Source organism: Orcinus orca, chromosome 9 (genome assembly GCF_937001465.1).
Source record: "Orcinus orca chromosome 9, mOrcOrc1.1, whole genome shotgun sequence".
In the NCBI taxonomy this organism is placed as follows: Eukaryota; Metazoa; Chordata; class Mammalia; order Artiodactyla; family Delphinidae; genus Orcinus; species Orcinus orca.
Genome location: NC_064567.1, coordinates 63,247,080 through 63,261,513, shown reverse-complemented (window position 1 = coordinate 63,261,513; position 14,434 = coordinate 63,247,080).

The window sequence follows — 14,434 nt, the reverse complement described above, 5'->3', positions numbered from 1 at the left end:
ACACAATGAAATACTATTCATCAGTGAAAGAATGAACAACAGCTTCACACATCAACCAGGATGAATCTTAGAAACCTAATGCTTAGTTGAAAACATCGTACACATAGTATGATATCATTAACATTATAAAACTTAAAAACCATCAAACCAGTGTTTCACTATAAGTCTTTGTATACTATTGAATTGTCACATATGTGATTTTCTTTAATAAAAATAAAGAAGTGTTTTGGTAGCTTAATATTCTTCTTCAGGACTAGAATTTTATCACAAATTAAATTAGTTTTTCATGACATAGGGTGATTTGAGCCAATTATCTTTTCTAGTTCCTGGCTCTCGAAGAAGAAAGATCAAGGAATCTATTTCTTACAAAGGTAGTTAGCGTATTGTCACCCAAGAGATTAGCAAAACATCACCACAGCAGGAGAAGATCTGCTTATTGATGAAGACACCAGTTCACCTTAATTATGACATCAATAACTTTTATCTAATAATGGAAGTAGAAGGAATTATAAGAACCTTCTTTAATCAGAAACAAAATGCCTTTTAGGAAACTGTGAGGAAAGTAAAAGTCTAGAGTGTTTCAAAAGCTTAGCAGTGAGAGAAAGAAAAGATTTCCGAAGTACAGGAAAAAAAAAAGCAAAGTATAATGAGTCAAAGATTAATAGTTGATTTAATTGAGACTGGATTATCAGCCCTGGCTCTTTGTGTTTCTTTAAATATTGCTCCAAGTTTTATTTTGACTTAATTTTGTGAAGCCAAAGAATTGCTAATGATTTAGACAGCTCAGTCATATGTTTATAGGAAAGTAATAAATAGCTAAATAAAGCATTTATCCCAAACTAGAGACAGTCCTAAAGAGTATTTCCATTTACTTGTTCACCTCTTTGAAAATTTGGGTGCATTTTCTCTATTCCATTGGACTGGCCTTGAATTTTCCCAACTACTAAAAATTCAGCAGTTTTTATGGTGGGTATTAACTAACACAATCCAGTTAGAAGGATAAGCTTTAAAACCAGTGATTTCCAAGATTTTTGATGGGTCACGAACCCATCAGTTGAACATTTTTGAACTGGCATCCTTAATATATTTATATTTGTTAATAAATTAAATATATACAGTATGTCATCTTTTATATTAAATACATCAGTCTTGTTTTAATTTTAGATTTTTTTAAATCTTAAGTTTTAATATTCTTTTTATTTCCCATAAGAGCTTGCTTTGTTTCATCCCTGGAAAGTGTGGCCTCCACTTTAGGTTCTAATCTAAAATTATGTCCTAATCCCACAGAGCCAGTATGTGTTTCTTTGCCAACAGCTGTGTTTTTGCTACAATTCGCATGGTTTCTCAAGAGGTCGATCAATAACCAAGTGAAATCCTACATGCCACCATACCTTCAAAAATAAGGTACCAGGGAGAAGACTCCAATCCTGGTCAGCTCTAATGTGGTATAAAACCCCACAAGATCATTCTGAAATCTACCTGTTCCTTTACAGAGCTTGCCACCCTTGCCTGCTCTCAAAGACCTGTCTTGTGGTTGCTAAATAACCACAGGGAAATGAGAATGAGGAACCCAGGCTGTAGAAATAGCAAATGGCAACTTTTTTTGTTTTGTTTTGGATCTCTATAGTTCTCTATTGCATCTCTGTAGTTCCCATATTGAAAGCAGAGCTCAAGGCAGTGATAACAGAGAGCTAGAATTAAAAATAAATAAAAGGAAAGGATGAAGTAAGCATATTAGTGAGACTTTTATGAGACTGGTAGCACCTATACACTTATTGCTGTTTTTTTTAATGAAAATATTCTATTACCTAGGAGTTGAGCAACTTACACTTATTGCTGTTTTTTATGAAAATATTCTATTTTTGTTTAGATGAAGAATTGCTCTGAGGTTGGATACTTAAAACAACAACCAAACCAAATAAAACTTACAGCAGTTCATGTAATAGATTATAATTTTAAACAATGTAATAGTGGGCAATCATTAGTGAAGCCTATTAACACCAGAGTTCTCTTTGACTAAAGAAAACAATTAAAAAATAACGCCAGAAAAATGGGTGAGGAAAAAGGCAGAAAGATATGTGGCAAGTAATATACAGAGATATTCTAATAAGAATTGAGAATTTTAAAAAATTAAACAATATGGACTTGTTAGTTCTTGTGAAAGTAGTGAGAGAAGTTATTTTTATTAATAAGGCAAGGAACAGAAGACTAAGAGGTCTGGTTCTGAGAATCCCCTTGGATATTTTTGCCAAAATGAGCTTTGCCCTCTGCTCATGCCTTCGGCAAATGCCCCTTCTACTGAGCAATAACACCCACCATCAATCAAGCAAACTAACCACAACACACATTCTGATGTAGAACAAGCCATTCCTCTCCAACTCCAGTCTACAGACTTAGCTGGGTTTATGGGCATGATCCAGAACTTCTTTCTATGCCTTGGTAAACAAAGAGGCATCAATTGGAATTGTAATTTTTTGTAATTATTATTATTTTTTATTGAGATTTAGTTGATGTACAATATTGTATAAATTTCAGGTGTACAACATAGTAGTGCACGATTTTTTTTTTTTTTTTTTTTTTTTTTTGCGATACTCAGGCCTCTCACTGTTGTGGCCTCTCCCGTTGCGGAGCACAGGCTCTGGACGCACAGACTCAGAAGCCATGGCTCATGGGCCCAGCCGCTCCGCGGCATGTGGGATCTTCCCGGATCGGGGCACGAACCTGTGTCCCCTGCATCGGCAGGTGGACTCTCAACAACTGCACCACCAGTGAAGCCCAGTAATGCACAATTTTTAAAGGTTATATTCCATTTATAGTTATTATAAAATATTGGCTATATTCCCTGTGTTTTACATTATATCCTTGTGGCTTATTTATTTTATATATAGTATTTTGTACCTCTTACTCCCTTCCCCCTCCCCCTACTGGTAACCACTAGTTTGTTTTCTGTATCTGTGAGTCTTGTTTCTTTTTTGTTATATTTCATTAGTTGGTTTTACTTTTTTAGGTTCCACATATAAGTGCTATCATGCAGTATTTGTCTTTCGCTAACTTATTTCACTTAGCATAATACCCTCCAAGTCCATTCCATTCATGTTTTGCAAATGGCAAAATTTCATTCTTTTTTATGGCTGAATAGTATTCTATTTTATACACACACACACACACACACACATATACATACCACCTTTTTCTCCATTCATCTGTTGATGGACACTTAGTTGCTTCCGTATCTTGGCAATTGTAAATAATGCTGTTAGGAACATCAGGGTTTGTGTATCTTCTCAATTTAGTGTTATCATTTTTCTCAGATATATGCCCAGGAGTGGAATTGCTGGGTTATATGATAATTCTATTTTTAGTTTTTTGAGAAACCTCCATACTGTTTTCCACAGTGGCTGCACCAATTTACATTCCCAGCAACAGTTCACGAGTGTTCCCTTTTTAGCCATTCTGACAGGTGTGAGGTGATATATCTCATTGTGGTTTTAATTTGCATTTCTTTGATGATTAATTATGTTGAGCATCTGCTCATGTGCCAGTTGGCCATCTGTATGTCTTCCTTGGAAAAATGTCTATTCAGGTCTTCTGCCATTTTTAAATTTTTTTTTTTTTGATGTTGAGTTGTATGAACTGTTTATATGTTTTGGATATTAACCCCTTATCGGTCATATCATTTGCAGATATTTTCTCCTATTCATCAAGTTGTCGTTTTGTTTGTTGATGGTTTCCTTTGCTGTGCAAAAGCTTTTAAGTTTAATTAGGTCCCATTTGTTTATCTTTGCTTTATTTCCTTTGCTTAAGAGAGAGATACAAAAAAATACTGCTACAATTTATGTCAGAGGGTGTTCTTCTAGGATAACTCTCTCTGTTTTCTTCTAGGAGTTTTATGGTTAGGTTTATGATTACTAGTCTTACATTTAATTCTTTAATCAATTTTGAGTTTATTTTTGTATATGTTGTTAGAGAATGTTCTAATTCCATTTTTTTACATGTAGCTGTTCAGTTTTCCCAGCACCACTTATTGAAGACACTGTCTTTCCCCCATTTTATACATTTGCATCCTTTGTTGTAGATTAATTGACCATAAGTGCATGTGTTTATTTCTGTGCTCTGTATTCTGTTCCATTGATCTATGTGTCTGATTTTATGCCAGTACCATATTGCTTTGATGACTGTAGCTTTGTAGTATAGTCTGAAGTTAGGCAGCATGATTTCTCCACTTCTGTTCTTCTTTCTCAAGATTGTTTTGGCTATTCAGAGTATTTTGTGTTTCCATACAAATTTTAAAATTATTTGTTCTAGTTCTGTGAAAAATCTGCTTGGTATTTTGATAGAGATTGTATTGACTCTGTAGCTTGCATTGGATAGTATAGTCCTTTGACAATATTGATTCTTCCAATCCAAGAACATAGTATATCTTTCCATCTGTTTGTGTGATCTTTGATTTCTTTCATCAGCATCTTATAGTTTTCTAAGTACAGGTCTTTTACCTTCTTCGGTAGGTTTATTCCTAGATATTTTATCCTTTTTGGTGTGATTTTAAATGGGATTGTTTCCTTAGTTTCTCTGATAGTTTGTTGTTCATGTATAGAATGCAACAAATTTCTGTATATTAATTTTGTGTCCTGCAACTTCACCAAATTCATTGTTGAGCTCTAGTAGTTTTTTGGAATTATATTTTTATGTCTTTCTAAGGGGTGAAGCTGGTATAAAGATTTATTTAACTTCTAATTATATAAATTATGTATAATGTAATTCATCTTTCAATGGAGAAATAGTTATTATCAATTTTAGGTCTAAATAAATTTTAATTTTCTGTTGTATACATATATCACACTTTCTACCTTAGGAATTGCTATGATATAGCCAAAAAACAATGGTGCTAATTTGCAAATCAAATATATTTGTATGTATTAGAATATTTAGGAAACTATTACCTGCCACACAAATATTAGCTATTGTTTCTTTTTTTTTTTTATACTTTAAATAGTTGTTTTATCCTGTTCTAGAGAGGACTTAAGGTGATATAGATGATAGGTAGATAGATAGATAGACAGACAGACACATTGTCTAACATGACAGCCACTAGCCATATGTGGCTTTTGAATATTTGAAATGTGACTGGTCTGAATTGAGATGTGCTGTAAGTGAAAAATAAGTATCAGATTTCAAAGACAGTATAAAAATGAATATAAATATCTCATTAACAGTTTTTATATTGATTACATGTTGAAATGTTAATATTTTGGATACAGTGGGTTAAATAAAAATTATTAAAATTAATTTCACCTCTTCCCTTTTATTTTCTTTAATGCGGCTACTAGGAAATGGAAAATTACATACGTAGTTCATATACTTCTACTGGTCAATGCGATATATAACATGCAGTGAGATAAAATGAATCAAACTTAACACTTCCTATGTAACATCATGAAACATTTCTCTGGCAACAGTAGCTCAGAGGACCTAATTCTTAAGTACTAAATGTTCAATGCAAAGTGAAATGAGACTAAAAGCAGGACTGAGTAGCAATGGTCCCAATTGTTGAGGATTGTTCTGCTACCCAGCCAGAGGGAATAAGAATCCATTTGTCTGGGGTGTGTAGCAAGATTAGGTGGTGGTGCTGAATATAATTGATTAATGTTTCTCTAATCCATTTATTCTGGCAATAGTAGATCATTTAAATGGCAAAATAGATTGGAGTCTCTGTATGATTTGTTTTAGTTAATAGCGGGGGGAAAAAATGTTGCCATCCCACAGTTTTTGGAGCAAAGCATAGAAATGGGAATTAATGAGACTAATTTCCACTCTGAACTGCCCTGGGTCCAGCACTAGTCAGAGGCCAATGAACGTATATAATTACTTGAGTTAAAGAGTAATAGCCATGGGATCTAGCTTGGTTTCATTTCGATTTAAAAGGGAAGACTTCACACATATTTAATTTGGTGTAGGTGACTTGGTAGGGGTGGAGCTGGAAGAGCCAATGCTTTCCGTGTAAAGGTACTTACCTGATATAAATGGAAACACAAATTCAGGCGTTTCATTGAGGAATGTTAGGATATCTAGTTCCACATCATTCCGCTGCTTCACACTGAAATTTCAGCAGCTAAAACAAGCACTGTCATTTACTTTTTGCTTATGATTATCCTGAGGACAGAAGTATCAGATGAATATCAAGGATTACAAATCATATTGAAAGAGTTAGGAAGATGCAACAAAAGTTTCTTTTTATCTCATAAAGCATAATAAGCATTTTTCCATTTTTACCTCCTCAGTACAGCAGTATAATAAAGTTCATTGAAGTGTTTCATATAATTTGTGAGCTGAACTAAAGGGTGTTGAGGGATGACCCTCATCTATAGATTCCCTAGCCTTTTTAAATTGAGATTTTAGTTATCAAAACCTTCATATGTATATATATGTATATATATATATATACATATATATATAAATTGAATAGACTACTTTGTTAAATAAATTATAAAATTATGAGGTTACATTGCGTCAGTTATCCCTTTTTTTCTGTTAAATTTTTAAAGATTGTGGAGAACTCTGTGGATATTGTCAAAGTTTCCTAGCTCACAGGGTTTTTGTAATATTGTGAAGATTAAATTAGATAATAAATGTAAATCCTTAGTTCAGTGTCTGTCATATACTATAAATGTTTATGTGCATATATATATGTTATTCATGGAAATAAACATACATATGCATGTGATAGTATATAAAGTGATTTTACTCTGGTATCAAGATATGGTTTTCATATTAAAGGTTTATATATTATTTGACTTGTTTACAGTGAGCATTCTTTTAAATCGTAAAAGTGACTAAGTTTATATATAAAAATGAAAATGATTAGCTGAGAGTAGTGTTTCTGACAGTTACAAATATTTTCTGAAAATTTACTGGTTATTATTAATTATTTCCTACCAAACAATGTACATTGAAATGTACATTGAAAATGTACATTGTATGAAAAAGTGAGATTCAAATCAAGAGAATTTAAATTTTATTCAATTTATTTCAACTTCTTTAGTCATATTTACTTATAAAACGTATCCTGTTTCATAGTATGATGCACATTGAGTTTAGCATTATGGAATTGAACTATTTTTTTCCTTTTTAATAAAATTGATATATGAATCCAAATTGTGCCCGCTTCTTACACAAAGCATCATATATTCCCACAAGTGAAACTCTCAGCTATGACTTTTGGCACATAATAAGTGTCCAGATATTTGTTGAAAAAACAGAATATTCCCTTGTAAGGTTTTAGAGTTTTCTTCACATTTTCCTATATGAATCTATTAAGTTATAATGCTTTTATTCTACATTGCTACTTAGACTTCAGATTTAGGGTTTTTCTTTTTTTTGAGCTTGGAGCAAAAATTTTACAAAATTAACTCAATTTGGGATAAGTTAACTAAAGCAATATTTTTAGTGGGTAAGACTCTGCCTTTATTCTCGCTGCTTTCCTTCTGCAGATGATGTATTATTAAAAATAACATGTCATGTTTCTTATAATGAATCCCCTAAAGAAAAATATGGACAGAAGAAAAAGACAGAAACAATATGTGTCAGTCATGAAGAAGAAGTGAAATCTAGCTTATAGAGCAAAAATTAAATGACTAAAAATATCTAATCAACAGTGACATTTTTGAGTACCAGCTGTGCAACGTAGCAGGATTCATCTTAGTTTGCAAGAGAGCTTATCCAGCTCATCAGAGCCTAGTGAGTAAACTACAGGACCAGGAGTCAGGAAATCTGTTTGCAGTCCCAGTTTTGGCACTCAGTGCAGAAATACATCGAAGAATATTCATCTGTTCAAAGGGGATGTTGATAATTGTTAGTACATCATTTATGAAGAAATATAAACTAAAATGTTTAGAGACATATTAGTTCTGAAAACTGAAGCTTTCAATGTGTCATGGGTGTTTATTTCAATAGCCATTTTTGTGACCTGTATACATTACCTAATTTCTCTGTGACTCAGTGACCTCACTAATAATAGGGGGATTATAATAGTATTTTATCTCTTGTGGTTGTATGCAGATTCAATGAAGAAATGCATGTAAGGAACGTAACACAATTGTCTCAACACATTTTAGCTGTTAATATTATTATCTATAAATTATGATAAATGGTCCTAGATCTTTCATTACTAAGTTGAAATTAAAATTATTTTCTCATGTGAGACCACTTTCTAACTGATACAAACTAAAGTGATGTCCTTTTATACTTTTACAAACTGAAAGACTTTTTTGGATAGAATCTTAGAAATACTTGCCACATACTAAATTCAAGTACATGATGATCCAGAATATACTTTTTTCCATGAGAAAGAGAGGAAATGCCTCTCCCTTTTCTGGAATTTGTATAAATAAAAATAAAACCACATCTAATTATTGAATCCAATGCAAACACTAGAAGTTTTGTTATACTTAAAGAATGTATGGGGCTTCCCTGGTGGCGCAGTGGTTGAGAGTCCGCCTGCCAATGCAGGGGACACGGGTTCGTGCCCCGGTCCGGGAAGATCCCACATGCCGCGGAGCGGCTGGGCCCGTGAGCTATGGCCGCTGATCCTGCGCGTCCAGAGCCTGTGCTCCGCAACGGGAGAGGCCACAACAGTGAGAGGCCCGTGTACGGCAAAAAAAAAAGAATGTATGGCATAAAGATGTTCAAATGGGTGGTGGATTTAGTGATGATGGCTTAAATAGAAGCAATCATATGATTTAATAATTTTTCATTCTGCTTCTGCATTTAGATTAAATGTAGGAATTTCTCCTATTTATTACTTGAAAATAAAGACTAAATTTTTATTTATTTTAAAATATGTATTTATTATATGACTATGTCATAACTTGTCACTTCCCTGTTAGAATATGTGATAATTTAAAAAGTCAGTTCCCTATTATTGAGTATCTAAGTTGTTTCCAAATTCTGTATTTTAAATACCACTTTGAAAAATAAATTCAAGCATTTATCTATTTCAGTATATAGAATCATTCAGGAGGGATTTCCAGAACTGGAATTGTTGAATGAATGGGAGTGTATATTTTAAGATTTTTTTTTTTAACATCTTTATTGGAGTATAATTGCTTTACAATGGTGTGTTAGTTTCTGCTTTATAACAAAGTGAATTAGCTATACATATACATATATCCTCATAACTCTTCCCTCCAACCCTCCCTATCCCACCCCTCTAGGTGGACACAAAGCACTGAGCTGATCTCCCTGTGCCATGCGGCTGCTTCCCATTAGATATCTATTTTACATTTGGTAGGGTATATATGTCCATTCCACTCTCTCACTTCGACCCAGCTTACCCTTCCCACTCCCCGTGTCCTCAAGTTCATTCTCTACGTCTGCATCTTTATTCCTGTCCTGCCCCTAGGTTCTTTGGAACCATTTTTTTTTTTTTTTTTTTAGATTCCATATATATGTGTTAGCATACGATATTTGTTTTTCTCTTTCTGACTTAACTTCACTCTGTATGACAGACTCTAGGTCTATCCACCTCACTACAAGTAACTCAATTTCGTTTCTTTTTATGGCTGAGTAATATTCCATTGTATATATGTGCCACATCTTCTTTATCCATTCATCTGTTGATGGACACGTAGGTTGCTTCCATGTCCTGGCTATTGTAAATAGAGCTGCAATGAACATTGCGGCACATGACTCTTTTTGAATTATGGTTTTCTCAGGGTATATGCCCAGTAGTGGGATTGCTGGGTCGTATGGTAGTTCTAATTTTAGTTTTATAAGGAACCTCCATACTGTTCTCCATAGTGGTTGTATCAATTTGCATTCCCACCAACAGTGCAGGAGGGTTCCCTTTTCTCCACACCCTCTCCAGCATTTATTGTTTGTAGATTTTTTGATGATGGCCATTCTGACTGGTGTGAGGTGATACCTTAGTGTAGTTTTGATGCGTATTTCTCTAGTGATTAGTGATGTTGAGCATCCTTTCATGTGTTTGTTGGCAATCTGTATATCTTCTTTGGAGAAATTTCTATTTAGATCTTCTGCCCATTTTTGCATTGGGTTGTTTGTTTTTTTGATATTGAGCTGCATGAGCTGCTTGTGAATTTTGGAGATTAATCGTTTGTCAGTTGCCTCATGTGCAAATTTTTTCTCCCATTCTGAGGGTTGTCTTTTCGTCTAGTTTATGGTTTCCTTTGCTGTGCCAAAGCTTTTAAGTTTTATTAGGTCCCATTTGTTTATTTTTGTTTTATTTCCGTTTCTCTAGGAGGTGGGTCAAAAAGTATCTTGCTGTGATTTATGTCATAGAGTGTTCTGCCTATGTTTTCCTCTAAGAGTTTCAAGTGTCTGGCCTTACATTTAGGTCTTTAATCCATTTTGAGTTTATTTTTGTATATGGTGTTAGGGAGTGTTCTAATTTCATTCTTTTACAGGTAGCTGTCCAGTTTTCCCAGCACCACTTATTGAAGAGGCTCTCTTTTCTCCATTGTACTGAAAACTGACTTTCCAAATAGTAGTAACAGAGTGCTCCTTTCATCATACGTCCATCAACATGGGGTTTTCTGATTTTTCTGACATTATAATAATTTCATAGGTAAAAAATGTTATATGCTTTTTTCTTAAAGTTTTTATTTATTATATTGAATATCTTTCTGTGTGTTTAATAGGTCTATTTTCTCTTTATTAATATTCAGTTCATTTTTTTGCCACATCATTTATTGGGAAGTTCTTTTTCTCTATTCCTTTGGTAAAATTAGCATTTTACAAAAACTAACTCAAAATGGATCATAGACCTAAATGTAAACCCAAAACTGTAAAACTCCTAGACAAGAATTTGGAGAAAACCTAACTGAGTCAATGGCCGTGCAATGGAAGCTATGTGGGTTGTTTAAGCACTGATTAAAGACTAATGTAGCTACAACAGATAGTATGGGCACACAGTTTAAGACAAAATAGTAGAGAGTGGCAGTAGATGGACCACACAGAGCCATACAGGCCAAGTTAAGAATTTTGGTATTTCCCTTAAAGTAATGTGAGAGTCTTAGAGGAGGCTGATCTCACTCTGGTATGTGGCATGAAGAATTATTTGGAAGAAGAAGAAAACTGAAAGAGACAGGTCAGTCAGAAAGGTATGGAAGAGTTCAGGTGAAAGATAATAGTGACTTGGCCTAAATTGGTGGAAGAAATGAAGAGAATTGGATAAATTTAAAATACATTCAGGAGGTGAAACCAAATGCTTTGATGTTGAATTTTCCAATGAGGTTGAATGAGAGGAAGGTGGCCAGCGTGGTGTGGGATCCTTTGTGAAACTGGATGGCATTATGGTAAACTCTATGGAGATAAGGTCTTGCAGGACATTTGGTCCAATGAATATTTTGAATAGGAACAACTGTCCGCTAATTGAGATAAGGAACCATATTCAAGTAGCTATTGGGAAATAGATGAATTCAATTTTGGACTCATTGGTTTAACAAGCTTTTATGATGTGCTTGTGGAGTCATTGAGCAGACTGGAATATGGTGTTGGCACATACAAGAGGTCTCACTGAAGAATGCATTAGCAATTCATAGGATTTTAGACATATATTAAAGCATGACTTAAAGGATATTTTCTATGAACTGAATACTGAGTCTGGAAATGGCCTAGTACATGTACATGCGGAACTCCAATGTTTAAAACCAAAGAAAATATGATAAGATGTGGAGAAAAATGAGGAGAACATTATATCATTGGAGCTAAGGAAAGAGAATGTATTTCAAAAAACAGGTGTTTCATCTTTTCAATGAATGTTATAATCACTTTGTCAGGATTTTGTCCAGAATTTGGTTACTTAGATATATAATGCCAAGAAGGTGAGACCTTCTGTTTGATGTAATGTGAAGACATTGCAGGGAAGTCTGACAAGTCTGTGTGCTTTTATGTTCATTATATACTTCCTCATCGCTTCCTTTAGATTATTATAGTTATTTAAATTATTTAGCTGGGTGCTTAGTTTATTATTCATTTTCCCTTAACTCTAGCATGCAAAATATAAAACAACTTGGCCATGTTTGATGTTTATTGATTATTTAAGATTTTTGTTCCAGTATATTAAAATCATCTTTCATTGCATTAAAAAAATTTTTTGCAAGTTAGTATTTACTTAAATACTAAAAAATACTTAAATAGTATTTACTTAAAAGACTGTTTTTATGTTTGTGAGAGTGACCACAAAGTCCCTATGCCTCTGATTGTGTTTTCTGTTAATTATTTGGGATTACTTTTTAAAAAAAATTTATTTTATTTTATTATTTTTTAAATTTTTTTAAAAAACACTGAATTGTATACTTTAAGGTGGTGAGTGGTTAGTATTTATTTATTTATTTATTTATTTATTTATTTATTTATTTATGGCTGTGTTGGGTCCTCATCTCTGCGCCAGGGCTCTCTCCAGTTGCGGCAAGCGGGGGCCAGTCTTCATCGCGATGCACAGGGCACTCACTATCGCGGCCTCTCTTGTTGCGGAGCACAGGCTCTAGACGCGCAGGCCCAGCAACTGTGACTCATGGGCCCAGTTGCTCCGCGGCACGTGGGATCCTCCCAGAACAGGGCTCGAATCCGTGCCCCCCGCACCGGCAGGCAGACTCTCAACCACTGTGCCACCAGGGAAGCCCTTTTATTTTATTTTTAATACAGCAGGTTCTTATTAGTTATCCATCTTACACATATTAGTGTATATATGTCAATCCCAGTCTCCCAATTCATCCCCCCCCAACTTTCCTCCCCTTGGTGGGATTGCTTTTAAAGACATCTAAAGTGCTAATTTGGAAAAGATACCCAGATAAACTTAAAAAATTAAAATTTTTGCAGAGAATGGAGGAATGTACAAAGCATATCTAAAAACATGCATATGGACTTTGTCACTGCTCTGTGCTTTTTTGGTGGGTTTTGTTTAAAACTGTGTTATAAATGAAGAATACAGTCTGATAAATTTCTACTTTTAGAATTTATTAATTTTTATTCTTTAAAAGTGGTCTATGGACCCAAGCAAGAAAGTATATTCCGTTTAGCATGAAAGTATTAATAAGTTGAATTTGAGTGGAAACTAAAGGTGAGCTTTCCTCCAGAAACTTAACAGGCAATTACAGCTACCTAAGAAGAATTTTTATCTTTTTGTATAAAGCATTGTTTAATATTAGCTAGAAAATATGCTTTAGAAACAAAAAGAAGCAGGAAAAAAACCTTATATAGAAGAAAAGGATAAAAAATATTTATATAGTTTTGGCATAAAGGTTGAAATGTCTGATGTCTTCTTTGCTTGATCACAAATAGTACACACATGAGATCAAAGATGTGTTATGTACAGAAGCTTTTCACTCCCTAGTGGCTGTGTGCAATTTAGCAGAGTTTTGAATTTCATCTCATTTTATCTGGAGTGTCTTATCCAGATCTGCGTAACAGACAGAGCAAAGCTTGCTATAGCTCACCCCAATCCAGCTTGACCTTGACCAAACTTTAGTTAGGCTCTTCTGAGGCCTCTTTTTGAATAGGCCTTGACCTTGACTTTCTGTGTCATCCTGTCTTTGTCAGACATATATGTCCCCATTTTAGCAAGAATCTGGCTAGGTCAGTTTATAGAGAATTCCCCCACCACTGAGGTCTGATCACTCTAATATTTGATTAAATTCCTCATGCCCCACCTGTGATATAGAAGTCCTGGCCTCTCTTTAGCCAGAATTCTGACAGTTCACTTAGCAAGAATCCCCCACCTTTGATGTCTATTCTTAGTAATTTTACTCTGCTCCTTGGCTATAAATTTCCACATATCTTTGTATTCAAAGTTGAGCCTGATCTCTCTCCTCTATTGCGATAGTCTTGAGTAATGTTGTCATTACTGTTTTAACAAGTGTCAGAGTAATTTTTTCTTTCTACAGTGCCTGATCATTAAGATGACAGTAAAAAGCATCTAAAAATAAACATCCTAAATTAGGTCCATGAAGATAAAAAGAAGCAAACTAAATAATTTTCCAAAGCTTCATTCAGGTACCTTAGAGTCACTTCCTATCCAGCAGTACACAGTCCTCTATACTGTGAACTGCCATACTTTGTTCCTTTACAGGCTATCGTGCTATGGATGTGTATGACGATACATATATGCGAAGTTCTGAGCAGGTACATGTTTGATGAATAGGAAGCAACTCTTCTAATTACAAGAAAGCAGCTTAATTTTAATAGGAATCTCTGAGTTGTGGATGCGGGAGAATCAGACACTTCTTTTCTCCCTCATTCATTGGAGCGGGAACATTTGTCAAGACTCTCCCCTTCATGTGGTCATAGGTTTTAGCCCATTACCCAGACCTCATTTTATTCTATGATCATGCTTTTTCATGAAGAATTGAAGTTAAGATTTTGTAGCACACACTACATAAAACCTTCATTATTTCTGTTTGACTTGATCTCATGTCAC